The sequence below is a fragment of the Protopterus annectens genome, chromosome 5.part0 (assembly GCF_019279795.1).
Source record: "Protopterus annectens isolate FY-2018-M chromosome 5.part0, PAN1.0, whole genome shotgun sequence".
NCBI lineage: Eukaryota > Metazoa > Chordata > Ceratodontiformes > Protopteridae > Protopterus > Protopterus annectens.
In genome coordinates this window covers 1,046,866,396-1,046,889,110 of record NC_056735.1, presented here as the reverse complement: position 1 = coordinate 1,046,889,110, position 22,715 = coordinate 1,046,866,396, and the positions used below count along the sequence as shown (strand labels likewise).

General features: G+C 44.4%; 1 long non-coding RNA gene across 1 annotated transcript in view; it reads left to right on the top strand.

Moving 5' to 3' along the window:
• LOC122802930 overlaps nucleotides 1-22,715 on the top strand; it is a 244,649-nt gene that overhangs the window by 193,750 nt on the left and 28,184 nt on the right. The window contains exon 2 of the long non-coding RNA XR_006365011.1: nucleotides 1,155-1,327. This is a non-coding gene — a long non-coding RNA (uncharacterized LOC122802930). The remainder of the gene's footprint in view (nucleotides 1-1,154; nucleotides 1,328-22,715) is intronic.

The window sequence follows — 22,715 nt, the reverse complement described above, 5'->3', positions numbered from 1 at the left end:
AGAAGTGCTCAGTCTGGCAAAGGGCAATCTCTTCCAGCCGCTTTCTAACAATCCTAATACCAGGTATGGTCTCCACAAAAAGTAATCACTGCATATGTTTTTCTGTCAATCAGCAAACTCAGAGGTAAAATGGAGAGAAGCATTCTGGGAAGGGATAAAGCTGAAGAGTATTTGGTCCTCGTGGGCTCTCGTGGGCTGTAGTATGGCAGTCTGTTCAGATTTCGGAACTGAACCCACATGTCAGTGATAAATGAAGATTGACAACACAGATGGAACGTTATGGTGAGTACATATCTTTGTTGTTTTTTTTTTTTTTTTTTCTCATGCCTAAGGCATTAATACCTATGACATTCACTTACCAGTTTTCTGTCCAAGCAACCAAACTAAAGGAAGGCATCTGCTGTATGTGTAACGTGTTCACAGATGTTAGGCTTTACCATGAAAACTTGCATCTTCAGGGGAAATCCATCCACACCCCCTTTTTCCCCATTTTTGCACATGGGGCCAGCCATCTAGATCCAAGGTTTACACCGCCAGGAGCTTGGCCCTTCAGTCTTGGTGGTTCTACACCACACAGTCACATGCACACCCATCTATGTCCAGTTTTTGGGGGAATAAATTGTTATCCCTTAAAAAGGAGAGTAACTCTAGCTGTATCGGTGATCATCCAGAATTGCTTTTATACTTGGATAATTAAGGTAAACCTTTGCAGGACACTTCTAGTGCATATTCCATTTGGGCAAGAACACTGGCAGCTTAGTTTTAGAAATGTTGAGAATGCTTTAGAAACTACCATAAGGAGTGTAGCCCACATAAAAAAAAAAAAAACATTGGAACAGCTGTGCTGCAGGGAATTTTGAGTCCCCCATTTCTTAGGGTAACTGCTTGGAATGCTCTGTAAATGTTTTCTTTTTATAGTGACTCTCTGAAGAATATGCAGTTGTGCTGCAGGCGATCATTCTAATAGTAAAACCTACCTCCCTTGTGACACCAATATGAAGAATTTATACCCTTTTTACCTTGAAGTCTTCATTTTTTATGTTGACACTGCATTTGGTTTTGTACCACTTGTGTACCACACAGTATTGTGCAAGATTTGAAGATGATGCAGATTGCTTCTCTTATTTTTATGATCTTCATTGGCTCTTTTATAGGCAGATAAGGCAGCTGGGAAGTTGGAAAACTGGTGGTGGATAAACCCAAATGTCAAGATGTCATCTTCAGTTACCTATTCATGAAGACCTTTAAACCGTTGAGAAGAAAAACATTTTCCTCCCCTGACCCAGAAGTGCTTTAGTAGGCTCTGGGACATATTCAGGTGACTTTTGTAAGTTGAATTTTCCTTTTGCTTTCTTTCAAATTCATTATGTTCTGTTTTAGTGACTATAAAACTTGTGTATTCTGTAAGTATTGGGCGACACTTTTAATCTTGTGATCCTTTTATGTAGAACATTACTCTAATAGCTGCTGTTCTTTGTCATTTGTATTGTTGCTGTTTATACCTCTTACTGCTTTAAGGCTGATTTGGGTAAACCGCATCAGACATTAAAACCAAAATGCTTGCAAGAACAAATCTGCTACATTAGCAATTCTGATACGTGCAAAGCATTTCTTCCTTGGTACTCCTTGGTACTATGTCAATTTTGGAGTGCTGCTGTGTTCTGAGATAAAGGTCAGTAAGTTAGTATGAATTATTAAATTGGCACAGCCTTTCTGTAATGTTGTTTAATAAATTGTTTCATTGCATGCAAGACAGTGTTGGCTTTTCACAGCTGAAAATAAACTGCTGAGCTTGTTTTGGGATACTGATGTATTAGGAGGGGGGACCAGGGGAGTTGGAAGAATTTTTTTTTTTTTTTGCTGACCTACATTGAGGGAGCCCAGGGGATCTGAAATGCCTGCATGTGTGACAGCATACAGACTACATCATTGTCAGTCAGCTTCAGTTGGACAGATATTTTCTTTTGAAGTGCCCCCCCCCCCCCTTTTCCAAATGATCTTTGCATAGCTTTTAATATACCTGCAGGAAATGGTTGATTTGTCTAAAAATTGCTTAAAAGAAGCGTGGGCAGCACTGAAGCAAGTTGTATTACTTGGTATGAATAAAAATACTGAATATGTAATATTTAACAAGTGAATGGTGTTTCCCTTCAGTTGTAGCATGCTACAGCATCAAGGCTTTAATGACTGTTTACTGGAGCATTTCTACAGTGTAGATGTATCCATTTACATAAACCAAATGCATAAATACAGTATTTTTATCTTTTGCCCTTTTTATCTGTAATTCTAGCACAGGGTCAAAGCTTTGCATGTTTTTTTGTGTTCAGACTCATGCACTCAAATTGCTCTTGCTAGTAAATGTGCAAAACTTAATGGCTTGGCATTTGCATTATCATTTAAAAAAATGACAGCAAAGCAGCAGAGTAGCTCTGTTGGAAGATTTGGAAGAAGTGTGTAGTAAAAAAAAAAAAAAAAAAAAAAAACAGGTGTTTACCATGATTTCAGATCTGTGAGAAGAGGATGTGTGGTGGTACTGAGGGGAATGATTTGCAAAGATTTCCCAAGTTGTCAGCTCCCCCCTCCAATCCCACCATGCAGTGATTTTCTTCTGCTCAGATTCACTTTATCAAGTAAAAGCCTTCCAGATAGGAAGTCTATAAGGCACTGGGGGAGGGGGTTGGGAAGGGGGTAATGTTTGTTCACATAGAAGGATCTCTTCCCCAGATATACCTCTCAACCTTTTGGTGCAAGAATTGTGGACAAAGCCAAAAATAATGTCTGGACAAAGGCCCAAAAATAGGGACAGTTTTACTTTAGTTTTTAACTTGCTTAGTAGAATAATAGGTTTTGCATTGAAGAGTGTATATACCGAATTGTATGACGTGTGAAACTCAATGCTGCTCATTATTTACTGACTTATGTCTTCAGTAGTCTAGAAAGACACGCATTTTTTGTTGAAAAGATCAAATATGAGACAGAAATCTGAACATTCTGCAGAACTCTGAGCAGTTGAGGGGTATGAACCCACATCTTGTGTTAATGGTAAGTAACCATAAATTTCATATCAATTGTCAAAGGTGTTCATCTGCCGTGAATGTGTAGAATGGACTCCTGAGCTTAACTCTTGTTGAATCCTTAGCTGTACTCGAGTGACTGCAATATGAGTACTTTGTCTGTGTGGGGGGTGTGGAATCCTGTGTTTGGACACTGCCTATGCAACTTGCAGGCCAAATGCTCCAGCCTGCTTGTCTTCATGTAGTCAAGCAGTAGATTTGTACCTGGATCTTCCAAGAACCCCAAGAGGAGTTGCATGGTGTTAGCAAGACCACACTTTCACACCTTTTCTTTTAACTTCCAAGCTGGAGGATTCCCTGAAAAATCCTCTGCTGGAGGTTTTTTTTTTTTTTTTTGCTGTTCTGCCATTGTTGCTTTGGCATCTGGATGGGAAATGTTTTGTCAACTCTTCCAGTGGAACCCGATTTTGGACAGCTGTTGCAGATGATGGTAGAGGCATAACCCCCCCAATCTCAGATGTAGGATAATATGCATGAGATACTAGCTATTGGCCTCCTTTGCTTTCTCCATTCATTGATGGATGGGACAGGATACAGGGCTGCTCATGGTTATTTGTTACTACAGTACACTGGTGCGGTTATATGCTGGTACTTTGAGACTTGTGCTTGTTCTGTGCTCCAGTCAAGTGAGTGGTTGGAGGACCAGGTAGGGGTGCATTTTTGAAGTGTACAGAGGTCATCAGTTTATTCCTTTGGTGTTGTATGGTTAGAAGATGAGCAATAACTGAAGTACCATTTGCAGTGATTAAGTTCGTCCATTCAGTCATCCCCAACCCCTTTTTTCCCCATTTTTTTACATGGGGTTTGGAGTGTCGGTGGCAACAGTGGCAATCCTCTCAAGCCATGGTTTACACCGCCAGGTGGCAAGCCCTGCCACAGTAGTTCATCTGTACCACTCACTCGCACCTATGGCCAGTAGTGTGTCCAGTCTACCTATTGCATGTTGTAGGAATGTGGGAGGAAACCAGAGCACCCAAAGGAAACCCACGTGACCACAGGGAGGACATGCAGACTCTGCACAGAAAGGCACCCCAGCTGAAAATCGAACCAGAGAGCATTTTGCTGTGAGGCAACCATGCTAACCACTGCACCACCACCTTAAGTCTGATACCTTGTGTCCTTTCTCCTCCAGAAATGAGTGCTGTGTTGTGGCTGTTGGCACCTTGCCTCCTCTGGATAAGTGAACATATGAACCTATAATAACCTATAATAATACTATAAACTAACTTTGTTGGCCAATGGACAGTGGTTGGCAGGTTGATTTACTTTATATACTGGTGTAAACCAAATGACCATTTGCTGACTCATAGGTTCATAGGTGTGTACTAAGCTAATGATCCTGGAGACTTTACAAGCCTAGCCCAAAAAAATTGCCTAGGCACCGTGCCACCTGATGTTAGTTCACAGTGCCCCTATCCAATAGGGCAACTGGAATGATCCCTGGAGTGAATTTTGTTACCCATCCACTCATCAAGATTTCTCTTGAAGAGGGCTAGTGAAGTGCTCTGCTTGACATGAATGGGAAGCTTATTCCAGAGTATGGGCAGTCTTTGGGAGATGAACCTGTCCCTTCAGCAATTTCTGTTAATTGTGGTAGTGAGGTTGTGATCTCTGGAGCGTGTGGGGTGGGGGGTTTGGGATTTGTTTAGGTGTAGCATTTCAGATAGCGCTGGGTCAGTCATGGCTTTGTAAGTCAAGCAGAGATCACCTTTAAGTAGACTATAAGAGACTGAGAACAGCTGAAGTTTCTTGAGTCTATCCCTGTAGGACATGTGTTTAAGGCCTAGGATCCTTTTTGTGAGGTACTTTTGTGGCCTCTCCAGCTGTTGTAGGTGTCTCGGCAGGTACATGCCAAACAGGGCGTTATATTCGATGATTGGTCTGAGGGATGAGTAGAGAGGGATGATTACCTCTTTCTTCCTGGATGCGAAACCTTTGGTTATAAGATGTGTTACATAGAAGGACTTTCTGACCACAGTGGCAATGTGGTGGTTGAAGGTGACGTGGCTGTCTACCTGGGTGCTCAGATCTCTTATGGCCCCTTCAGTTGGCTCCCATAAACGTGGTAATTCATGGGAACTGAGTTCTTTCCAAAGGCGATGATCACGCATTTTTTGGCATTAAGCTTCAGGCCATGGTTCTGACACCAGTCATTGATCTCAGAGAGGCCCTTTTGTAGGATGTCTGAATCACTTGGGGAGTTGATAATGACTCCTAGCTTGCAGTCATCAGTGAACTTTGTCAGCCAAAGTCCTTCTGTGTTGGCCTGGATTAGAAGTAGATGCCAAACAGGGGAGGGCCCAGGACCGAGCCTTGTGGGACTCCACTCATGACTGGTCGACAGTCTGACTTGAAATCTGCAACTTTCACTCTGTGGGTCCTGTCTGTGAGCCAGTTTGCAACCCACTTACTGATGTAAGGATTGATGCCTAGTTTGCTGAGTTTATCAATGTTACCCGAGTGGGGAATGGTATCAAAGGCCTTGGCTAGGTCGAGGTAAGCTGTATGCATTGCGTTACCCTCATCCACAACCTTGGTGACTGCCTCGAAGAAGTCAACCAGGTTCAGCAGGCAGGATTTCCCCTTGATAAAAGCCAAACTGTGTGGGGTCAAGAGTTTGTAGATTGCCTATATCTAAGCAGCTCCATGATGCGCTGCATAGCTTTGCATTCCAAACTTAGGCTAATGGGGCGATAGTTCCCAGGGTCTGTAGTTGCTCCCCCTTTTTGCAGCTGGATGACTGTAGCAGTGCGCCTTTCATTATTGACATAGCCTGAGGTAAGGCTGTGATTGAACAGAGCACACAGATGTGGTGGCAGTTCGTTTTGTAGCTCATGTAGGACACAGCCATAGATATTATCAGGTCCCATGGACACTGTATTCTTGGCTTTGGACAGTGCAGCTTTTGCCTGTGCCACAGAAGTGGTGGGTACCAGGCTTTCTTCTGGTATTGTGATAGGGCCCTTGGGGGGTGGGTAAAGTTGGCACTGAATATCGGCCAGTATTTTGGCTATATCTGTTGGCTCAGTATAGGGGGTGCCATTGTGCAGTAACTCAGAGCAAATCTGGGTATTCCCTTGGAGGTTTTAGATATAGCTATAGAAGGCTTTGTGGTGGTTTTTGGTGTCAGCCGCAGATGTTCATTGTGTTACACTGCTGCAGTCATTACACTAGGATTATCCTGCCGTCAGGTGGTTCTCCAGTCGGCCTGAGTTCCAAAGTTTTGGTCCGGCGTCGGTTGCTGTCGCCTCCTCCCTGACGTCAGTGCGACAGGGGTATATAAGATGCAGCCAACGCCATTTTCTTCAGTCTTTCTTGCCGCGCGGTACCTGAAGCAAAAGCAGTTGGCAAGTGCCGGTCGGCCGACTCCTGAGATTTTCATTCCGAATCCAGAACCGAAGTCTTCTACAAAGCTAAGTACCCCGTTGGGGAAACTTTTTTTTCTTGCCTCAGACCGATGTCTGTAAAAGTTAATAACTGTGTATTTCTTGTGGGAAGCAAATACCTCATAAGGATTTCCATTCCTATTGTATCCTTTGCCTAGGCCCAGACCACAAATTCACTGGTTGTCGGTTTTGTGTTAGGTTTAACAAGCGCACAATTAAATGTCGGTTTGATTTTGCCCGACATTATTTTGGCAGAAAATTCAATTACACCATGCCGTCGGAACTTCCGACGACCCGGAATACATGAAAAGCGCAAAGACAAGGACAGACATCAGAGGCCCAAAACTGACTACGAGGCGTCTTCTAGGCCGGTCGCCGGTTCTCCGGTTTTCTGACTACCGCTTCTGCAGAACCACAGGCCGCCTCCGACTCCCACGTGGAGCTGACTGGGCCTTCGGACGCACATGTTTTTCAGCCTACCAAAACTAACCCTTCAGAGGGAACTGAAGTAGCTGACCAATCCACAGCTTCAGAGGGTGATGTCCTTCAAGAATGCAACTGCAGTCATAACGTGGGTTGTCCTGCCTCAGGCAGCCCTCAGTCGGCCGGATTCCAAAGTCTGGGTCCGACATCGGCTGATGTCGCATTTCTCTCCGTCAGAGCGGCTGGAGTATATAAGCATCAGCCGACGCCATTTTCTTCAGTCTTTCTTGCCGCGCGGTGCCCGAAGCAGAAGCAGTTCGCAAGTGCCGGTCTGTCAGCTCCTGTATTCTACGATACCGAAGTCATCAAAAAAGCTAAGTACCACGTTGGGGACTTTTCTTGCCTCAGCCGATGTCAGAAATTACTGAAAAAGTTAACAGTTGTCTTTTTTGTGGTAAACAAATACCTCATAAGGATTTCCACTCTTACTGCCTCCCTTGCCTGGGCCCAGACCACGACGTCTCGGCCTGTGTAGCCTGTGCTCGCTTCAACAAGCGCACTCAGGCGCCGGGCGGAGTTCGCTGAAGATTTTTTCGGCGATAAATTTGCTTACACCATGCCGTCGGATCTTCCGACATCGCAAACTCCCAAAAAGTGAAAAGACCGGGACCGACATCCTCGGCCCGCGTATACCACCGACTCCACGCCAAAACCTAGTGCGAGTGCTCCGGTTCCCTCTGAGACGGTCTCTCCACCGCTCCGAACCGAAGACACCGCATTACCGACGACTCCGATTCCAGATATTCCTCCTACGCCAGTTATAGACTTTCCTCCGGATACTGAAACCGAGGAAATGCCCGAGACCTTTGCCGTAGACAAGGTCACTCCTGCACGTGGAGCTGCCAGGCCTCCTATGGCCATGTCTATTAAGGCCTACACTAGGGCTAAGGCAGCCAGCAAAACAAAGCATATTGCTTCCAAATCCTTACCTCAGCCGACTCCGGAGACACAAATTATGTCCATGGCTGCTGATTTAATTTCCATGATCAGAGGTTCACAGGCCCATCCTGAGAGAGCATCCCAGCCTCCTCCTGATAAAAGGCCCCGGGTTGAACCCTCTGACCCTTCTCCTTCAGATGAAGACTCTGAGGGCTCTGTCCACTCTGATAGCCAGGAAGAGCTCTTCCAGACCTATGAGGACTCGGATGCAGAAGATTCCATACCTTTGGCCTCCCCTCCTGAGGATATTTCTTTTGGGGAAGTTCTGCACACCATGAGGGAACATTTCAAGTGGCAGGGTCAGGAATATTCTGATTCTAGGAAACTCCTTAGGACTTTCCTTAAGAAGCCTCAGCACAGAGGCCCTTGGCTATTCCTCCTGTACTTGACATTCTGGATGATTTGTATTCTGATTCTAGTGCTACCCCTGATTCTCTTCCTCCTGCTCCAGCCAAGCCAGACAGGTATTACAGGGTCCCAGAAACTCATTCCCATTTATTCAGGGCCCATACTGCTGATTTGGAAACTATTTCACAGGGGCCTAAAGGAGTTTCAGCCTCCACCTCAAAAAATCCTTTGCCCTCCAACAGGGAAGCAAGGTCATTAGAGAGATGGGGTAAAAAGGTTTACAGATCCACTACCTTATCTATGAGAGCTTTAAATTGCCTTTTTCATATGTTCCAATATCAGGATTATCTCTTAGAAGATTTACAAAAAACATTAGCTTCTCCGACAGGAAGACTTTGCAGGAAGCTGTACATAACACTCAGCAAGTAAGCAATCACTTCCTGCAGTGTGGATATGATGCACTGGAAGCTTCATGTAGGGCAGCTATGACAGGGGCAGTGATGCGTAGACATGCTTGGTTAAAAGATCAACCTCTACCAGATCATGTAAAAGCAAAACTTCTGGATGCACCTTTGGAAAAGAACATGCTTTTTGGTGCAAATGCTAAGGATGTGTTAAAGACCATCGAAGAAAAAGCAAAATCAGTTCAGACTGTGAAAGATTTCCTCCAGGTTCAACCCCCAGATTCAGTAGGAATTGGCCTTCAAAAACTGGTCCTTTCCTAATCCAGAAAAGTTTCAAAGGGGTAAGAACAGGCGTGGCCGAGGAAGAGGCCAATACAGAGGCCCTTACAGGGGCGACAATGGCAGCCAGGAAACCAAAGAAGTGGCCTTGGGGTTTCACCTGCCCAACAACCACAAACTCAATGACTTTCCTCTACTACCGCCTACCAGGGAACAACTAGAAGCTCCCTTGGGGAAATTATCTCTGTTTGCAGAAAACTGGCACAGACTGACAAAGGACAAATGGATTTTGGACATTATAGACCGAGGGTACAGGTTTCATTTTCATACCTTACCAAGAAATCAAGGCATGCCAAATCTACCACAACATCAAAGGGCAGAGGCTATCAAGCAAATCACTCTGCTGACTCGAATGAAAGCAATAGAAAGAGTTCCACAATAAGAACAAGAACAGGGGTTTTACTCAAGACTGTTCCTTGTTCCAAGAAAAGAATCTCAATGGAGACCAATACTGGACTTGTCCGCAATAAACACCTTTCTCATAGTACCAAAGTTCAAAATGCTGACTCTACAGCAACTCCTTCCCATGCTGGTCAAGGAGTCGTGGCTGATTACTCTGGACCTCAAGGAGGCATACCTGCATGTCCCTATCGGACACAGCTGCAGAAGATACCTCAGATTTCTTGTAGGGCCAGAGCAATATCAATTCTCAGCATTGCCATTTGGCTTATCTACTGCGCCCAGAGTATTTACAAAATGCCTGGCTTCAGTAATTGCTCATTGCAGGCTCCAGGGTATACAAATTTACCCATACCTGGACGACTGCCTCATACAAGCGGACGACAAATTGATGTTGACAAAAAACCTGGATTATGTCATACGATTACTTCAAGCTCTGGGATACACAGTCAACCTCCAAAAGTCAAGACTGCAGCCATCCCAGCAAATAATCTTCTTAGGAGCCAAACTAGACACAGCCTCTCAGATGGCTTACCTGACAGAAGACAAGCAAGAGAAGTTAACTCAATACTTCAAAGGTTTAGCAAAACTCACCCAGATGACTGCAAGGAGATTCCTACAGGCCCTGGGTTACATGGCATCCTGCATTCTACTGGTTCCATTAGCAAAACTACACATGAGAAAGCTTCAATGGTACCTAAAAAGCATTTGGTCTCAACAGCAACAACTTGGGAGACTATCATACCACTCATTCCATGCCTACAAAAGGAATTCCTATGGTGGGCCTCGGTGAGCCAGGAAAACACAGGTATGTCATTCAAAACCACAGATAACACAGACCATGACTACAGACGCCAGACCTTGGATACATGGAAGGCAGGTGTATACAAGGACAATGGTCTCCAAAGGAAACACATCTGCATATAAACCAAAAGGAAATACTGGCAGTAATGCATGCTATCGAGGCTTTTCAACACCAACTCCAGCAAGGCCATTTAATGATATGGACAGTCAACACCACTGTGATGTGGTACATAAACAAGCAGGGGGGCACCCACCCCTTTGCAGACTGACAATGCAGCTTTGGGAGAAATCACGGAGTCTAAACATCCAGTTACAATCCCAGTTTGTTCCAGGAAAAGACAATGTGTTGGCGGACAGCCTAAGCAGGAATTTCACAGATCCACACGAGTGGAGGTTACATCCGGCTTTCAGACAACTCACTTCGACATGGGGCAAGCCAGAAGTGGACCTATTTGCCTCACCTCAATCATCTTCTACCAAAATTTTGCACAAGGACATACCATCCAAAGGCTTGGAAAATAGATGCCCTTTCATTCAACTGGAACTCCCTAGCAATCTATGCATTCCCACCTCTGCCACTGATGACCTCAGTATTACTAAAGATCAAAGCAGAGAAGCCCAAGGGAATCATAATAGCTCGGATTGGCCAAGACAACACTGGTACCCACTACTACGGAGCATATGTCACACCAGGAGGTGGGCCCTCCCTCAGTGGCCTCTACTTTTGACTCAACACAATTTCGAAACACTGCATCCAAACCTTCAGACACTGCAGCTAACAGCCTGGGAGATCCCATAAATAACTTCAGCTTATCTCTCTCCAAGGAAGTTCAGCGGATACTAACAGAGGTTCGAAGACCATCCACCAGAAAGGTTTACTTAGCAAAGTGGAAAAGATTCAGCAATTGGAATACCAGCAAGGGACATGATGCATCATTACTGAACATCCCACTCATCTTGTAATATTTGGCAGATATGTTACAGAGCGGCCTCTCATATTCTTCAATAAAGATACATGCATCTGCTATTTCAGCTAGATACAACACTGATCCTCCTGTTTTCTCTCATCCCTTACTAAGACAATTCCTCAGGGGAATCAAGAACATTAAGCCACCAAGAAAGGCCCCAGTGCCAGCCTGGGACCTCAATTTTGTCTTATAAAAACTGACTCTACCTCCTTTTGAGCCAGCAGCTTCAGTTGACTTGCAATTTCTCTCATGGAAAACAGCTTTCCTGTTGGCAATTACCTCAGCAAGAAGGGTTTCGGAGCTACAGGCCCTAATGGCAATACCACCCTTTATTATTTTCCACAGAGACAGGGTTTCATTAAGGACCAACCCTACTTTTATGCCTAAGGTGGTATCTAGGGTTTCTCTAAATCAAGCCATTCATCTGCCTGCTTTCTTCCCCAATCCTGAGAATAAGGGGGAAAGACTTTTGCATACCTTGGACATTCATAGACAACTTTGATACTACCTGGACAGAACCAAGGCCAGTAGGAAGTCTGAACAGCTTTTGTAGCTTACGCCCTGCAGTCCAAGGAAAAGCAATTTCAAAACAGACTATTTCTAAATGGATTGGACATTGCATCAGATTCTGTTATTCCTTTCATGGGAATACTGTTCCAGCCTATGTCAGACCACATCCCACCAGAGCTACAGCCACCTCTACAGCATTTTTAAGAGGGTGCCTACAAAGGACATTCTAGAAGCTGCTACATGGAGCTCCGTGCATACATTCTCCAAACACTACAATCTCCCTCTATATTCCAGATCCAGAGCAGGCTTTGCTTCGGCAGTCCTGCAGGGTTTTATTGCCACACCATCTCTTTCCTAGAGCATACCTCCTCCCCCAGCTAAGCTATGGTATTCTACCCACATGTTATGACTGCAGTTGCATTCTTGAAGGACATAGTACAGTTTTGTACCTACCATAAATGTAGATGTCCGATAGACATGCAACTGCAGTCGGGTTTTCCCTCCCTCCATACCCCTCTATGCCTTGGGTCCACTCCTATCCCCCTTACTCTTAGCTGGGGATATCTGTTACGGTGTATTTGTTTTATTGCTCATGTATTTGTTTGGAATCCTGTTTTTGTCTTCCAATTTAATTACAGCCTTCCTTGGAGGGCACCTGGCATCTGGGGCAAGAAACACTGAAGAAAATGGCGTCGGCTGATGCTTATATACTCCAGCCACTCTGACGTCGGAGAGAAATGCGACATCAGCCGACGTTGGACCCAGACTTTGGAATCCGGCTGACCGAGGGCTGCCTGAGGCAGGACAACCCACATGTTATGACTGCAGTTGCATGTCTATCGGACATCTACATTTATGGTAGGTACAAAACTGTACTTTTTCAGACCTACTCAGTTAAGCATTAAACCTTTTGCTAAGTCTAAGCTTCCCTTAAAAACAAAGAAACAAATACAGCATTCTCCAGGACAGGCCTCCATGCCTACGAAACAAATGCCCAAAAAGACTTAATCACCCTGATCAGGGTTCCCATCCCCCTCCTGATAAAAGGCCCAGACAGGATGCAGACTATGACTCCTCTGACCAGGTGTCCACGTCATCAGATTCATCCTCAGACCTAGGATATTCTTTACCCCCTTATGAGGATTCTGATGCTGAGGAATCAATTCCATCAGCCTCTCCGCCTGAGAACTACTCCTTTGGGGGAAACCTTGCATACCATGAGGGAGCATTTCCATTGGGAAGGCCAGGATTACTCAGAATCCAAGAAAAGGCTCAGAGACTTCCTTTTATAACCTCAACACAGACCCCTTGCCATTCCGCCAGTGTTAAATATTGTGGATGATGTGTATACTGAATCCAGCTTAAATCCTGACTCCTTGCCTCCAGCCCCAGTTAAACCTGACAGATATTGCAGAGGCCCTGACTCTCTCAAATTTCTGTATAAAAGCCCTGTTGCTGACCCTGAAACTATTTCTCAGGGACCCAAAGGGATTAAGGCCTCATCAGCAAAAATCCCAGTTCCCTCTGACAGATTCCAGAGCATTAGACAGATGGGGAAAGAAAGTATATAAGTCTGCAACTTTAGCAATGAGAGCCTTAAATTGCCAGTTTCACATGCTAAAATATCAGCAGGTTTTGATGTCTCCGTTGAAACAAAAAATGCTTCCAGATTCAGATCCTCCTAATTTTAAAGAAATGCAGGATTTATTGCATGCAGCCATACTTTGCAATGTGGTTTTGATTCTTTAGAGGCCTCCTGTAGAGCAGCAGTTACAGGCTCTGTCATTAGAAGGCATGCTTGGTTAAAAGAACATACGTTACCAGATCATGTTAAAGCAAAATTATTGGATGCACCTTTGCAGCGGGATGTGTTATTTGGAGTTAAAGCAGAAGATATATTAAAGAAGATGGAGGATAAGGCAAAATCTATGCAAACGGTGAAGGATTTCTTACAGGTTCAGCCTCCTTGGTTTAGCAGAAATTGGCCAGCAAAGATTTGGTCCTTTCCAGTTACAGACAGACCTCAAAGGGGCAGATACAGACGTCCAAGAGGTAGAGGTCAACCACAAGGTCCTTACAGGCCTCAACAATGGGGTGCACCAGGCCAGAAGGAAAGGGAAGACTGGCCCCAACCATATAATAAGCAGCCTCAATGACTTCCCACTACAGTTGCCAAACAACTCTCTTGGCAGCCCCATTAGGGGGAAAACTGGCATTTTTCTATCACAATTGGCATTGGATCAGCAAAGACAAATGGGTTCTCAACATTGTATCTCAAGGGTTACAGGTTCCACTTTCACACTCTGCCAAGGTTAAAAGGAATGCCAAATCTGCCACCAAATCATTGGGCAGAGGCTCAAAAACAAATTACAGCACTCATGGACATGAGAGCTATTCAAAGGGAACATCACCACAGGAGCAAGGACAAGGATTTTACTCAGGACTTTTTCTGGTTCCCAGAAAGGACAAAGCCTGGAGGCCCATTCTGGATCTTTCTTCTCTAAACATTTACCTGGATGTTCCGAAATTCAAAATGTTGACACTACAGCAGCTTCTTCCCATGCTGGGCAAGAAAGCTTGGCTCACCTGCATGTCCCTATCGGACAAAATTGCAGAAGATACCTCAGATTCATAGCTGGTTCAATGCACTATCAATTCTCTGCACTGCCCTTTGGCTTATCTACTGCGCCCAGGGTCTTCACAAAGTGCCTGGTACCAGTAATTGCATTTTGTAGACAGAAAGGAATTCAAATTTATCCGTACCTGGACGACTGCCTGATTCAAGCAGAGAGCAAGGACATTCTTCTAAAGCATCTGGCATTCGTAAAAAAGTTAAGTTGCTTGGGGTACACAGTAAACGAAAAGAAATCAAAACTAGTGCCCTCACAAGAGATAATATTCTTGGGTGCCAGCTTGAACACAACAGCCCAGATGGCTTATCTCACGCCAGACAAGCAAGGACAACGGACACAATACTTTCAATTGATGGCAACAAAGACCCAACTCCCTGCAAGAAAAATTCTGCAGGCCCTGGGTTACATGGCATCTTGCATACTACTAATTACATATGCCAGACTGCATATGAGGAAACTACAATGGTACCTAAAGAGTGTATGGTTTCCACACTGTCAAAGTTTGGAAACGGTTATACCACTAGTTCCTTGCCTTCAACAGGAGTTTCGATGTGCTCAAGCTTGTCACCTCAACAAGGGACAGCCTTTCACTCCACCCACAGCCAGGCAAACACTGTCGACAGATTAATCAGATTACGCCTGGGGAGCACACATGGCAAGAAAATGTATTCAGGGCGAGTGGCCCGCAGAACAAAGGCATCTTCACATCAATCAAAAAGAGATGCTAGCTGTACAATATGCCCTTACAGCTTTCAAGGACCTGCTGCATCCAGAACAACTATTACTAAAAACAGACAACACCACAGTTATGTGATACATAAACAAGCAAGGGGGCACACACTCCTACCCCTTCTGCAGACAAGCCTTGATCTTGTGGAGCACAGCTCTAGACACCAAGTTCATCTGCAAACACAATTCCTGCCAGAAAATAAAAACACACTGGCAGATGACTTAAGCAGAAACATCATGGAACCCCCTTGGGAAATGAATCCACAAATATTCAGAATGATAACACAGAAATGGTGGAGCCCGGATATAGATCTGTTTGCATCCCCAATGAATTGCCAGCTACAGAAATTTGCACAAGGAGTTCATAGGTTCATACTAGGCTATCTGCCCTAGGGCATTTATAAGCCTAGCCCAGAGTTTTGTGGCTTTCGCCACCCCTTTAGTTTGAAGGATACTATGCCCATTATTTTGTTGTGCCTCTGTCAAGCAGTGACACTGAGGTTATCCCTGGGGTATACCTGCGATCTCCCATCCATTGGTCAAGATTTCTCTTGAACAAGGCCAGCGAGGTGCTCTGCCTCACATGAACCGGGATTTTGTTCCACAGCATAGGGAGTCTCTGGGTGATGAATCTGTCCTTCCAGCACGTCCTATTAATAGCCGTGTCGAGGTTTAAGTCTCTTGCCCTTGTAGTTCTGATGGATTTAGATTTTTTGAGGTGAAGCATGTTCATTAATTCCGGGTTGGACATGGCCTTGTATGTCAGGCACAGGTCACCTCTGAGCAGACAGTAAGCGACTGAATAGAGCTGGAGTTCCTTCAGTCGGGCAGCATAAGACATATTTTTGAGACCCTTTATCCTTTTGGTGAGGAACTTTTGGGGCCTTTCCAATTGCTGCAGGTGTCTGGTCAGATGCATTCCGAATGGGGCATTGTACTCAATCATTGGTCTGATGAGTGATGAGTACAGGGGAACGATGACCTCCCTTGATCTAGATGTGAATCCCTTCATGACCAGGTTACCATCCACAAGCATGGAAATTGGATGCCCTCTCATTCAGCTGGAAAAACCTACAAGTATACGCTTTCCCACCTCTACCTCTCCTTCCAAAGGTACTCATAAAAGCCAGGCAAGAAGAGCCCAAGATGATCCTGATTGCACCAGACTGGCCACACTAACGCTGGTACCCAATCTTAAAGAACTTAACACGAGAACCACCCTCGAATTTGCCTCCGATCCCACTTCTGCTGACTCAGCACAACAATCAGATACTTCACAGACAGCTAAAGAACTGTAAACCTAGCTGCATGGAAAATTCCTTAGTCAATCAAGCAATGCCTCTCTCCAAAGCTGTTACAGATGTCATTCTGGAGGCCAGAAGGCCTAGTATCAGGAAAGCCTGTTCGGATAAATGGAAGAGATTCTGTGCCTGGAACCAGTCTCACAGCCTTGACCCTCTTGTCCCAAACATTCCTCAGATACTACGATATTTAACTGAGATGCTGGACAAAGGGCTTCTCCTTTTCATCCATCAAGATCCACGCCTCTGCCATTTCTGCTCATTACAACACGGATCCACCAATTTTCTCTAATCATTTGCTAAAACAGTACCTCAGAGGGGCTAAAAACATAAGACTGCCCCGTAGAGCACCTACTCCAACTTGGGACCTCAACTTTGTTTTGGAAAAATTAACTTTACCTCCTTTTGAGCCAGCTAACACAGCAGAATTAAAATATATCTCTTGGAAAACTGCTCTGCTACTGGCAGTAACATCAGCACGAAGAGTTTCAGAATTACAGGCACTAATGGCAGTGGAACCTTTCCTCATTTTCCACCAAGACAGGGTGTCTAAGAAATAACCCTACGTTTATGCCAAAGGTGGTATCAAGTGTGGCTCTAAACCAAACTATTCACTTGCCAACCTTTTATCCAAAACCACAGAATAAAGGGAAGAGACTACTGCATTCTTTGGACATTCACAGGCAGTTACGCTTCTACTTGGACAAAACCAAAGCTTTCAGGAAATCTGAGCAATTATTGGTAGCATATGCTGCAGGAGCACAGGGAAAAGCCATTTCAAAACAGACCGTTTCAAAATGGATAGGACATTGTATACGTTTCTGCTATACACACCATGGGAAACCTGTACCTAGCAGCATTAGATCTCACTCCACCAGGGCAACAGCCACTTCAACTGCCTACCTCAGAGGAGTACCTACCAAGGATATTTTGGAAGCAGCAACATGGAGTTCTGTGCATACCTTCACCAAGCATTACCATTTGCCTTTGTACTATAAATCCAGAGCTGGATTCGCCACTGCTGTGCTGCAGGGCCTTATAGCCACCCCTAATGCCTTATAGAACCAGCCACCCTACCTCAGCTTTGGGATTCCACCCAAGTGTAATGACTGCAGCAGTGTAACACTATGAACATAGTACAAGTTTGTACCTACTATGAATGTAGATGTTGGTGTAAACACTGCTGCAGTCCAGGTTACCCTCCCTCCTTTCCCCTCTTTCTTGTTGGTACGTACCTATGTCTTCTACCCTTTACTACCTATGGGGAGTATTTGCTGGTAACAAAGTTGTTTGCTTTTCTTATGTATACTTTACTAGCAATTTGAATTGCAAACCTATTTGGGGGCACCTGACATCTGGGGCAAGAAGAAATGAAGAATATGGCGTTGGCTGCATCTTATATACCCTGTCGCACTGACGTCAGGGAGGAGGCGACAACGACAGACGCCGGACCAAGACTTTGGAACTCAGGCCAACTGGGGAACCGCCTGACGGCAGGATAACCCAAGTGTAATGACTGCAGCAGTGTTGACACTAACATCTACATTTATGGTAGGTACAAAACTGTACTTTCTGCCTTCATAGCTGGCTTTAGATGATTTGATGTGGGATCTCAGCTTTTTGTTCTAGTCTTGTGACTTCATTTTTTTCTGCAGCAGTTTCTTCCTTTGTTGGAGTTTGATGGCTGGGGACCACCAGATTGGCTTCCTTTTTTTGGAGGAGAGCATCATAGTTCTATTTGATATGGCAAGGTCCATTCATTTGTGTATATGCTCGTACAGCGCATTGGTGTATGATTTGGCAGTCCTGCTTTATTGGCGTGGGTGCCGAGAAGTTAGCCACCTCTTTTTAGGAGCCCAAAGTTGGCTTTAGAAAAGTTTTTCAGGGTGGTCACCGTAGCGGAGGGGTGTAGGTGAGATGGAGATTTCCAAGGTGATCAGTTTGTGGTCAGATTTAACCAGGGAGGAATTGACTATAGGTGTGGACCAACTGTCTCCCATGTCGGTGATTAACCAAGTTGAGGATGTTGCTCCCTCTAGTGAGGGTCAGAATGTGCAGGTCCAGAGCATTGGAATTGATAAATTCCAGAAAGTGTTGGGCCTGTACATTGGTACTTGAATAGTTTTCCCAGTTGCTGGAAAGGTAATTGAAGTCACCTAGTATGCGAGTATTTGGTTGGACTTTGATAGATTCCAGGGTGCTTAGGAACTTAGAGTGAGAGTCTAGGGACATGTTTAGGGATGTCCTTCATGGATGCATCTGCAGTCATAACAACCCAGTTGTTATGACTGCAGATGCTATCAGAACGGACATCATGGTTACTTCTGTAGCAGGCTATGACTTTGTATCGCCATCTTACCCAGTGTTAGTTGTACCTGAAGTATCTCGGATGTATTGTGCTGGGCTGCCAGTCTAGAGGTGTGCGTATCCTTTAAGAATATGGAGACACCGCTGCTTTTGGAGCTTCCAGCCTTATTCTGGGGCCGAAAGGTGTGGAATGAGTTGTAGCATGGGAGCCCAGGCGTGCTATCTGCCTCTTTAAACCAGGTCTCAGTTACAACACAGATATTGACCTTCTCCATTTTGAGGGGAGCTTTGAGTGAGTGCATCTTGAGATTTAGACTTCTAGCATTGAGCAGCATGATCCTCCCAATTGCATTTGTTTGTAGCTGTTTTGGTGGAATTTTGGTCATTGGAACACTGCCTAAAAATGCCACTATAGGGGTGGCAAGAGCCTTAGCCAGTACCCGGAATCACAGGGGTGACGGATGCAGGCCATTTCTGACAAAAGCATCATGGTCTATTGATCATGTTGTCCCAGGCAGACAGATACTGAATCCCCTTAGAATGACACCAGAAACTTAGTTGTTGAAGTCGATCACTTTCTGCTCATACTGTGGTATCATTCTGAGTGACGATAGAATACTGCTCTGGGCTAAGGTTATACCTGCCTGGGCCACTTAATCAGAGCGCGCCATTACATCTCTTTTCATGTAGTCCAAGGAGGTACGTCTCCGGTCATTCATACCCACATGGACATTGACAGAGTAGTTTGTGCTTGTTGTGGAGTGACCTGAGTGCATGTGTTATGTGGCAGATCCTGGCATCTGATAGACAACTGACTGTCACCTTCTCCTTGTTCAACCTAGTGAATGGGACATCAGTGTGCCTCACAATTGAGTCTCCTATGATTAGTACATTGGGCAAAGTGTTTTGCCTTAAGGGCTTGGGTTGAGGGGCATACTGTGGTGGTGAGCTATGTGTTGTGGGATTGGTGTGTGTTGTAGGTGTTGAGTGTGTTTCTGTTTCTGGGTCTCTGTTTGGGTAAATTTTTATTGAGAGCCTCCGTGAAGGTGGGTATATGGTTTGTATTTCTATGTGTGGGTTGCGATGGTTGGTGTTTTTGAGGGCTGTGTGTTCTATGTAGTGAGTTGCAGGTGTTGACTTTCTTCTCTTGACCAGCTAGTCTGGTTTTGGTTGGAGTATGCACTGCTTCCAGTTCAGTAATATAAGTGCATCTCTCACAGGTATGAGTGTTGGGAGGTAATAGGAGAGGCTTGTCTGTGTACATTAGACAGTTGCCACACTGTCTCAGAATGCCCATGTGCACCACGTTAGCAGGAGAAAGCACAGGAAATCGGCCTACAATCCTACCAGGAGGGGTAGTCATAACTAAAAAGTACTGGTGCTGTTACTGCTTATGAGCAGCTAGTGCTGATAGCACCTAAGTGTGCTACAATAAATGTTACAGAAGCCTGTAGTGCTAGCTGATTAAGCTAATTGAAGTGCAAGAAGTAAAAGAACAAGTACGTTCTAAGGGGGAAATTGAAGAGCAGACTTTCTGGCACCAGCAGTAGTTTACCTCAGCTGAGCGCCACGGTGCACAAACCCGGGCTTTTAAACCAGAAAGTTGAAAGGGATGGAAAAACTGCCCAAACGGCCAGTAAGCTACAATTTCTGACCTAGAAACCCACTCCTCTTGTGGTAGATAAGGCTACTTATTGCTTACCACTCCCACTGATGAACTAGAAGGCTTCCCTCCAACATAGAAAGGTATTTGGAGCTCTGAAACTTACAAAACAGTCTTGGATGCAGCAAATCTGTATCTGGACTAGACTAGTTACAGGAAAGGTGGGAAACAAGTTTAGAACTTTTTTTCCCAGAAAAGCAGTTAAACCAGTAGCAAAACACTTTGAATGCAGTACAAGCTAGCACACTTTTGTAGCAATATTAAGGCAAGTACAGTTTAAATAAATGCAGATACATTAAAGATGACAAAAAGCAAGTGCAGAAAGCAGTAACTTATGAAAAAATCAAAATGGAGGCACTAAGTACAGAGTAAGAGCACATGAACACTTAAGTGCACAGATCAGCAAACTAAGGTAATAAGGTATAAGACAGTTAAGTAAGAGCAGCTGAAGTAAGTGTGTAGAGGGAGGGAACAGAGCAGATTGAGACTGAGTTGTCCTTCCCAAGTGCTCTCTCAACACAGAAGAGATGGGACTGGTAGGTGTGTCTGAAATCAAAATATGATCTCACTGTAGTCATTTGGGTGAGCAAATGAGATGGGCCCAGGAGAATTGTCCAAAAACAAATTTACAGCAGGGGCAGTCAATTCCAAAGCCACCAAGATCAACACTACAGCAAAAAAAAGGGAGAGATGGTGGGAAACTAACTGCAGAAAAACAGAGACCACAATATTCAGTTAATATTCAATTAAACAAATAACTAATCTTAAATAATGCTAAGTGCAGAGAAAAGTATACTTAAATCAGCTTGTGTCCAGTTGATTTTCACAGGTAAATCACAGCAGCCAAAAGCTCAGATGTTTAATAGAAATAGTCATGGATTAAATAGTACAGCAAGTTTGCAGCAAATAGCTAGTAAATGAATACAAAACTAATAAAAATGCAACAGTTTGTGGATGGTTAGAGTATTACAGTAGAGTAAAATGCCAAACTTGGACAGATATGTATTCTGAAGCTGCAGTACAGTAGTACTATTTGTGTGCGATTTATCTAGAAGGAGATGGAGCTACAGTAAAATGAGGAATGATGCATTGCTGCAAGTTGAAGGATTTAGTTTAACCTTATTAGCATCTGTCTTGGGCTGTGGTATGTTTGGTTGCTGCCCTTAGAGCTGTCCTGGATGTTGTAGTGGTAGATCCACTGGCCTTGTGTTGCAAGGAAGGTGGACGATCCTGTGCACCTCCACTGGACCCCCCCCCCCCCTTTCTTGCATGCAGAGAGGAGTGTGTAGCAACTGCCCTAATTGGTCCTGTCTTGTCTTGCAGAAATTGGTGCGAAGGTACTGTCTTTGTTATAACCATGGGAATACAGGGCCTGTTTCATTTCCTTCCCTGTTGTACTTTGAGAATACATGATATTCAGTCCATCTCACCTAGGTTAGTAAGAAGCTGGCATTTTTGGTTTATAGACTTTTCTCCCGGGGTGCTGCTGGTGACTCTGGGGATGGAGTGGAGGAGTTCTTATTCACCTTATTCATATTGCACGTCTCTTGGCTGGGAATTTCACTGATGTTGGTTGCAGCCTTATCCCTTTGGTGTGACCATGTTTTCAACCAATCAAGTCAAGGATAGAGAGGCTGCCTGTTGAATGATACCTATCAGGTGTTTGTTTCTTGAATGTGACCTTGGGCATTGCTGTAAGGAGCTAGGTTTTTAAGTTTCAGTGCTGTATTAATATTGCATGTCTGTACAGCAACTAGAACACCAGAGCTGGAGTTCCATTCTGTTTGTGGGATAAATATGCTTGTAGATTTTGGGTGCCCCCGAACCATACTTGAAGTATTCATGCAGACTGTTAGGGTCAAAGATCTAGATCTCATTTCAGATCCTGTGTAGGAGTCACTCAAGGAAAATCACCATGCATTCTGTTACCTGCTTTTGGGTTTATAATGAATCTGTTTGGACTTGTCAGTTCAACATCGGGATGATGCCAGAGCTAAAGTGGTTATTACCTTGGTTGGAGCTCTTCATCCTTTCTAGTTTGGATTGCTGTAAAGTTTGATTGGGTGCTAGGTTACATGGGTCTAAGACTGTTTTGATTAGGAGTAGCAACCTAAGGAGACGAGTTATTTCCCGTGGTTGTGTTTTTATTTTTGCATACACCTCTACCAGTGGCTCGCTCCACAATGCTTGATCTGTTATCAAGCTGTGTGTATAGTGGCATTTTTCCTTTCTGCTTTACTTCATATGTGGAGTCTAGGAAGACTAAAGTCAAAAAAGAAAAATGAGACAGCCGTGATGAAGCTAGCCGTTTAAACACAATAGCAATGCAAAAAAAGAGGTTTAGTAACGCTGGAATCTTTTTTTATTAAAACACGCAAGTTCATTTCAAACCTCAATTCAGTTGTTTGATTCAAAAATTAAAAAAATG